This window comes from Camelus dromedarius, chromosome 5 (assembly GCF_036321535.1).
Source record: "Camelus dromedarius isolate mCamDro1 chromosome 5, mCamDro1.pat, whole genome shotgun sequence".
NCBI lineage: Eukaryota > Metazoa > Chordata > Mammalia > Artiodactyla > Camelidae > Camelus > Camelus dromedarius.
In genome coordinates this window covers 36,026,409-36,034,487 of record NC_087440.1, presented here as the reverse complement: position 1 = coordinate 36,034,487, position 8,079 = coordinate 36,026,409, and positions in this window count along the sequence as shown.

Here is an 8,079-nt window from a genome sequence, read left to right as displayed (position 1 = left end):
ATGACTTTACTGCAATTATTCAGCCAAGAGTTTTAATACATTTCCCCTTGTTTTTCTCCAGTTTTTTTTTTTTTTTCCTTTTCTTGTTGGTATGTGGCATTATCGCCCTCCTAAAAAGTGAAGACCTCCACTTGGAAAGCAGATAGAGAGCTTTTCACCAATCTCATTATGACCTTTAGCTTTACAGAGGTTCTCTTTCCTCTCCCCTAAGATCCCTGTCTGCAGATTTTCCACAAACTATTTTAAGAGTTACCAATATCATTTTTGCATGTCTTTCAGGAATAATTTGAGTGGGCATAAGAGTATTTTTGATTGTTGTTGTTTAGGAACTTCATCTTTTTCTTTTTCCTTGTTACAAAAATTATTGAAAAACAGCAGGTCTAAGCTTTAAATAGGATTGAATACATCTTTGTAAGCTAATACCTTATACTGTGCTAAATGACAGTGCTCTCTAAAATTGGATACGTCATGTTGTAAATAAGGTTAAAATACAAAGGAATTCAGGAATCCTGGGGTCTTGTTACATTAACCTCAGGTCAGATACTGTTTTATGAGAGCCTACAGTAGTTTAATGGGCATTTATCGATTTAAATTAAATTATAACTTTGGAGACAGTAACTTGCAAACTTAAAACAGTCATCTGATATTATGAATTACATCTTATGAACATTAAGAGATCTTAAAGCAAGGAAACCAAAGATAGAAAATATTGGTTCACATTTCAACCCACAATAAGTGTGAATATAGCCTCAATTTAATAAAAACGTATAATGCAACTTTCCTTGGGTTAAATGTCTTACAATTGCTCTTGGAATGGGCACTTGTTTTCCCATTATTGGCCACACTAATTGACTTACACTCTAGTTTTTTCATTTAAAGATCACGTTATAGTATTGGGTGCTCTTCATCGGAGTGATATGTTCTACTCCTTCCTGGTCCAACAACACAACAGTTTACATATTTCTGAACTTGATCTGAAAACTGATTTAAAAATCCATATGGACAATCCAATTTCTCCGAAAATATATACACACAAGTCTGCTCAGAGGTGGCTAAAATAAAATAAATTTCATTTTAGGAGACAGGAAGGAAGCTGAGACAAGAAAGTGAAGATTCCAAAGTAAATGGGTACTTGCTCTGACCAAGATCGAAACCCACCTCTCCCTAGAGAATGTTAGAAGAGGGCATGGAAGACAAGTATGGGGAAAGTAGAATGTTTGCTCTTTTCTTTCTGGTGGACCACATTAAATATTCAGCAAAAGGGGGGATCAGTTTACATTACTCTTCTTGTTTCTCATGTATCGACTGACAGGTGCTGTAAACATACATAGACAAACATGGTCCTAAGATTGCAGTGCTCCAGTGACCAAGGGAAGACAGTCTTTAATCTCCCAAAGTGATCACACTGAGGATGCAGCAGACACACTATGCTTAGCTTGGAGCATGCATTCTATTTCCCACAAAATGACAGGAGCTTGCCTATCAACTTTGATTCTCAAGAAAACCCACTCAGAGAGATGGTTTTGTTCTGTTGGCACATTCCTGAGCCAGAACTATCTTATTCTGATTCTGGGGACTTGACTGAAGCCCTCACTAGTACTTTTGAAATAATAGCAGAAAGAACCCAAGGGGCACCCTCGTCCTCCGAACCTCTTGCTTTGCTGGCGGCGAACCACCAGTTCACATCTCCTTGATTTCACCAAGATTCTCAGCAATCAGGGATAAAGAGCTGACCTTACTTTTGAGATCAGAACCAGTATTTAAAACATTCACTCATCCATGCTTTAGAGATGTCATGGTAAATAAATCATGACTGTTTCTACCGAAGACTAAGAGGCTCCGTTTTCTACACTATAGGCAGCGATTTGGCTGAGACTGTCTCATTCTGTGATACCATCACACGCTACCTTTTTTCTCACTTGAATTGTACTTTTGGCTGTCATTTGCGCTTTTGAATAAAGGTTTACATTAATGGAAGATATCATAATAGCATATCTCCTTTTCCTGAGTTGATATACAAATCAAAAAGAAAGGATAAGGCCAAGACTCCCTTTGTCCTTGGGAAAGTATGCCATCTGCATTTAGCTTATGATATTCGGCTGGGAACAAAATTCTAGCATAAGGAAGTCGTTAATACCACCCTCAAGTTACACTGCAAATTCAAAGTACTTTAAATGCCTTATAATAGTCAAAGCCAGTAAAATCGACCCTGTATATTTTTATTTCATCTCTGTTGGATCATATGATATTTAATAATTGGTTCTGGCACCTCGTTGCAAATTATTATAACTTTGAGATTCAACAGTCCTATTGAACATATGGGCAGCACAGCCTCAGAACATATATATGATACAGCCTCTCGAGAGGACCTTCTGTCTTGTTTTCCCTAGCTTGGAAGGGTCAGGTAAATTTTGTTGTGTCGTCACGTGCTAAGATTCCTCAATCTCTGTTTTGCAGGGTAAATGCTTAATGGAACTGATTTTTTTTTTTTCCGCTTTAACTGCGAACACTTCCTTTGCAAAGCCAAAAGAGAAATTCATGCATCTGGGATGCAGTTTACTGGGCTCTTACTAAAGCAGTTATAAAGCTATTCCAGTATCAGTGCACAAGTATTCATCAACCAAGAATAGGTTCTATTACTTAGTGCCATATTGCATCCTGGTTTAGCTGCAAACTGCAAGAGTATCTGGAGTCAGGAGACCTTCCCATGCTATTCACGCATACGATGATTCTCCACAAATCCCAGAGAAGATGGAAAGTTGACGATAAAACAGAGTTGACCCCAAGAAACCTTTCATATAGTTAGACGTTCTCCGTTTAGCATTTTCTTTTCCCAGCTCCACTCACAGTAATGCCCTGAGACAGTATTAGGAAAGGCATTTCCACATCAACAGCCCATTAGGTTATTTTCAACGTTCCTGCTGCTTTGCCTCTGTATCTAGCTTGTGTGCCTTGATTTGCTTTTGTATTATTTCACATTAATTGCCATATTGTTCATTGCCATATTCAAACATACTGTAATACGGGCACAGTGGCAATGATTACATGGTAAGCTGTCTTTAAAAAGAGATGTCAAGATGGATAGTGGTAGATGGGGTAGGCAGAAGGTCATGATTTATACCTTTTGTTGACACTATGGAACAGAACTGGTTCAGTCTCTCTTGATTTCACTATAATGCCTAATACTAAAATCTCTCTGTCATATAATTATTCATTACTAAGACTACTAAGCTAAAAAGTTCATGGAGGTGGGGGGCAATGGTTAAAGAAATTTTTCAAGCACCGATTTTTCTCTCACTACTGTAATATTACATTTGAAAAACTGACATATTGGTGGACAAGAAATCCCATATGCGATGTCTATAATCTTAATTCATTTGAAAACTAAATAATCTGTTTTCTTCAAGAATTGTTTTGGACAAAAAATACCTATGCTCGTGCGCATGGTTATTTCTTCTAAATATGCATAAATGGCATTTTGAGGCTCTGGAAGGTGATTTGCCCCTACCCCACTTCGTTATAGTTACAAAAATGTCACCTCTCACTGATCCACCTTCCCCTCACTCGCCACACTGATGCTGAGAATCTTCTTCACAAATAGGGGGTCACTTGGTCAAGACAATACCAAAACTCATCCTGACCCTGGGGAGCAGCAAGTCAGAGTCATGTCTGATTGTAGCTGACAATCTGGAAGCTGAGATCCTTTTCAAATGGGCAGCGTTTAAAGTATCTTTTACTATTGCCGAGTTCCTTCAGATCATGGTCTGCTTGCTTGGCATCACATAAGCCAGTAGGTGGAGTGCTTGCTAACAGTAATTGAATATACAGCACTTGAACTTAAAATAAGTGGGAGCCACTTTTCTTGTTATAAACTGCTAAAACCATATTTACACTGAACTCTTTCTATGGATATAATTCGTTGAAAAAATGTTACAAGGGCAGGGTTGAGATGAACGCGGGACTATGGTTACATGACAGAACACAGAGAGGGAAATTGTGCCCCGGAAGATCAACACATCATATGGTATAAACCTATGTAAAGGGACACTTCCTCAACATTCAGTTGAATGTTTAGAGACCTTAGTTCCTCTTTTAAAAATTCAGTATTTATGCTGTCCAAAGGATAAACTAGCTTTGATTAACTGTACAAGGAAATCTTGTGCGATGGAGGATTAATTACATGCACGTGTTAATAATAGTCATAGTAAATTCAGCATCTTTGGAAAGAAAAGTTACGAGAGAGATGCCTCCAAAATAAAGTGTAACTTTCCCATAAGAGTGTCTTGTTTTCCTTCAGAAGAGGGTTTTCAAATGTATTTAAAAGCTGCAGCTTGAGACTTGCTAACTGCATCACTCTAAATCTATCTATATCACACCTAAAGATGTTAAAGCAACATTTAGAACTCCAAGGAGAAAACAAGCAACAGAATTTAGAAAGCAGGAACCACATGGAAATGAAAATCTTCAGTCGTTTTTTAAGAATGTGAGTTATATGATGTGAAGTAGATGAAAATGCAAGAGTTTAAAAAAGAATCTCTTGTTCCATATCAGGAATACTTACAGATCTGATTCCATGGCACGCAAGTACTGAAGATCTCTATGGCTTGGAAATGCCATTTCATTTAAAAGGACTTCAGAGCAAATCATTGCACAGGATACAACGACAAACACTACTAAAATAGTGATCACTCCCCCTTTATTTGACTTTTTATTATAAAAATGGTAAAATCTCTCAAATATAATATCTATCAGGACACTGTTGATTATTTTTTTAATTATGACATCATGTTCTCAGCTCGTACTAAAATTTGGACAAATTTGTGCTTCAGATATGTGACTTTTTTTTTACTTTGGTTTAGAAGTGATGCATGGAGGAGAGGAGTAAGCACTGTGCACTGAACAATGCTTTAAGTGGTAGATAATTCTTTGATATGTGCAATAGCTTTACTCAAACCAAGCACTGCTGGGCACTCACTGCCTTTCAAGCAATATCATTAGTAAAATTGAAACCTCTCAGGCCAAAAAAAAAAAAAAAAAAAGGAGAGGGGTAGAAAGAATAGTTATTGTTAATTGAAAATAATAAAATATTATATTTTCTATTTCTCATCTGAGGGAAAAAAGCATATTCATTTTCATGAAGCATCTTAAATCAAATGATGGAATCTGGCTAGCAGATAAAAATGGCAACCTATGGCCAGAACATAATCTAGATCCCTTAGCCAAGAAAGAGAACTTTTTGGAATTTATTTATTTTGCTTATTTTGATCTGGAGAAGTAGCATGGATACTGGCATAACCTAATTCCAAGGTGAACTGCAATCCTCACGGATGGGCTAGCCTACGAAAGAATTGTAAAGGAGTTCTGTTAAGGAATGAATACCTTTGTCTAAATCTTTCTCCACATTTACTTACTTCTTCAGGTTCTACAAGTATCATTGCATACCTAGCATATTTTTATTTCTCTTGTTTGAATAAAAAATTGAGTTCACTTGCTTTTTTTTTTTTTGTCAGTTGTCATTTATTTTACCTGGTTTTGTTTGCTTCAGTATGTTACTTCCCCTTAGATGTTGAACCATGTCATTCTTAGCTGATGTTCATCCCTTGATAGTGAGTGAGGCAATAGACTTCACTGAGAAATAGAAAAGTGTTAGCCACTGATCTGACCGAGATTATATTCTCTCTTAATAGAAGCTGTTGATAGATCCTGAACAGCTCCACACTTAGGGTGTTGACTTGTAGAATGAAATCCTCTGCACACAAGCACAGCAAAATATTTGGGTGAAAAGTAATTATCAGAAATAGTGACACTAGTAAATGAGTTAACTACATTTCAGCATGAAGCTTGAGCTACCCCTGCCCATTCTTGTTCCAGACCCATCTGAAATCAGCAATTCAGCTTAATGATGTCACAACATTTGCCAGGCTGTGGGCACTGAAGAGAAGACACAGGACTGCTCCCACTGCACGAGGTTCCCCTCTTTTCTCTCGACGCACAAGCAGCCCATCTGTCTCACGCACCCGGAAACTGTTATCTTTGAAACGCCATTCTATTATTATCATGGTTGTTCTTTAAAACTGCTCCTTAACTTTAGATTGTGTTTTGGAAATTAGGGTTTCAAATTTTCCCAGGTCTGACTGGCCCATTTAAAATGTTGATAGTAATATGCCCCGGTAGCAGCTCATCTCACTAAAGAGTTCAAATAGTATATATTTCCATTCAGTTGCTAGAGGATAACCTTTTGTGAAATACAGATAGCCTACTTTTTTTTTTTAAATCACAACAAAGAACCCAACCCCTCCCAACCTCTAATATTTTTCAAAGTGTGAATTGAAGAGGACTTAGAGACAGATGGGTCTGGATGATCAAGTTACCTGTTATAGCAGCACATCTGCCGGGGCAGTCAATCACTGTGATGGCTCTGACAGGTCGATGGAGCCTGAGCAAGAACGGCTAATGCAGACAGAAGAACGGCTGGGGAAGGGCAGACCTCCTGCCTGTCTCCTGGGTTTGGCTGGTCTGAAAGCTGCACTTGAATTTGCTCTAGTTAAAATTCTGTCTGTCTATTGAGCAATGATATTAGATGAAAGATTTGGGCTCCTAATTTTTTTAAGCCAACATATTGAACACATATGATTGGGAATGATTCGATTAGCACTTTCAAGCTGTCAGTCAATATTTGGTCGTATTTGGGAAATGCGGTAGGCAGTGTGGGGTGAGTAAGATTAGGAAAAGAAGAGGTGGGAGATAGTTTCAAAACTACATTTTCCCCTAAAAGTGTCAAAAGGATGGAATGCATTAAAGCACTGCTTCTTAGATGCCTATTTCTGCAAGCACAGTATTAAAAAAATTAGCATTGAATAGAACAAAGGCAACTCTAAGGATGTCAAGAAGCAAAATTAACTACATTTATGGCGGCCTGTTAATTTCTCTGTATATTTGATCCTTTCTTTCCCCTTCAATCATAAAGTGAATCATATTTATTAATCCTACTACATCCAAATATTTGGCAATATCACATGTTAGGAAATATGGAGCAAGTGATTCCAAGATTTCACAAACAATTGAAAAGATATGTTTCAATTAAGTGCAGCATTAACTGTAACATTTATATGACATATTTGTAAAAATGTAGATGTTGGAAGACAATAGAACCTCAAAATATCTAGATTCTGTCTAATGACTAATTAATTGGTTATTAAAATTGTCTGACAGGAAGGCAGTACCAAAAAAAAAAAAAAAGAATCTAAATCTCAAAGAAATACCTAAACAGTAGGTAATAGCAAGAGCTATTAACACCCGTCAACATCCATAAAGCAAGTTAAAATTATGGTTGGTGAGATTTATGTATTTATATATGTATGTATATATATTTATTTTGTATATGTGTATGTATATTTTATATTTAGGATTAGAATACATATATTTACATATTTATGGTTGAATACATATATTTCTTTGAGAAGTAAAAGAAAAATATTCCATAAGATAAGCATTATTATTACCCCACTGTAGAACTCCAGTGAGCAAACATTGCTGAAAAAAGGGCAAAATGTTAATGCATGCAGAACTGCTGTTAGTAGCGATTTTCTCCACAATGCCAAACTGATGGGGATTCGTGAAAGAGCCATTAAACAGATGCGTTGCTTTTCAATACATTCTTCAAGTATTTTTGCTCCCTCATCCACATTTTTAGTAAATGATGCTAAATGTTTTCAAAATATTACTATATTGGCTTTTTTTTTACTTGAATTTTTTAAGTGGACTCATATTTAGCAGCAGATGGTTTGAGATACCAGAACTGAAGTGGAGTTAGTTATTTGGGTTCAGACTACAACAAAAATCTCATACCTCAGTTTATGGGAAGGGAGAGAACAGAGAAATCACCCATTTTCTTAAAAAAAAAATCAGAACAAACTCAGAAATAGGGATTTTCCTAAATGGGTATTCTATCTTATGACAGAAATAAGTTCAAACTTCAATTCTTGCTAATAAAGTGTTGAGTCCAAATCTTTTAAAGCTTTTTTAAGATGAGGTTTTTGAGTTATATATTTACAGGAAAAAAAAATTATTTGTTTAGGA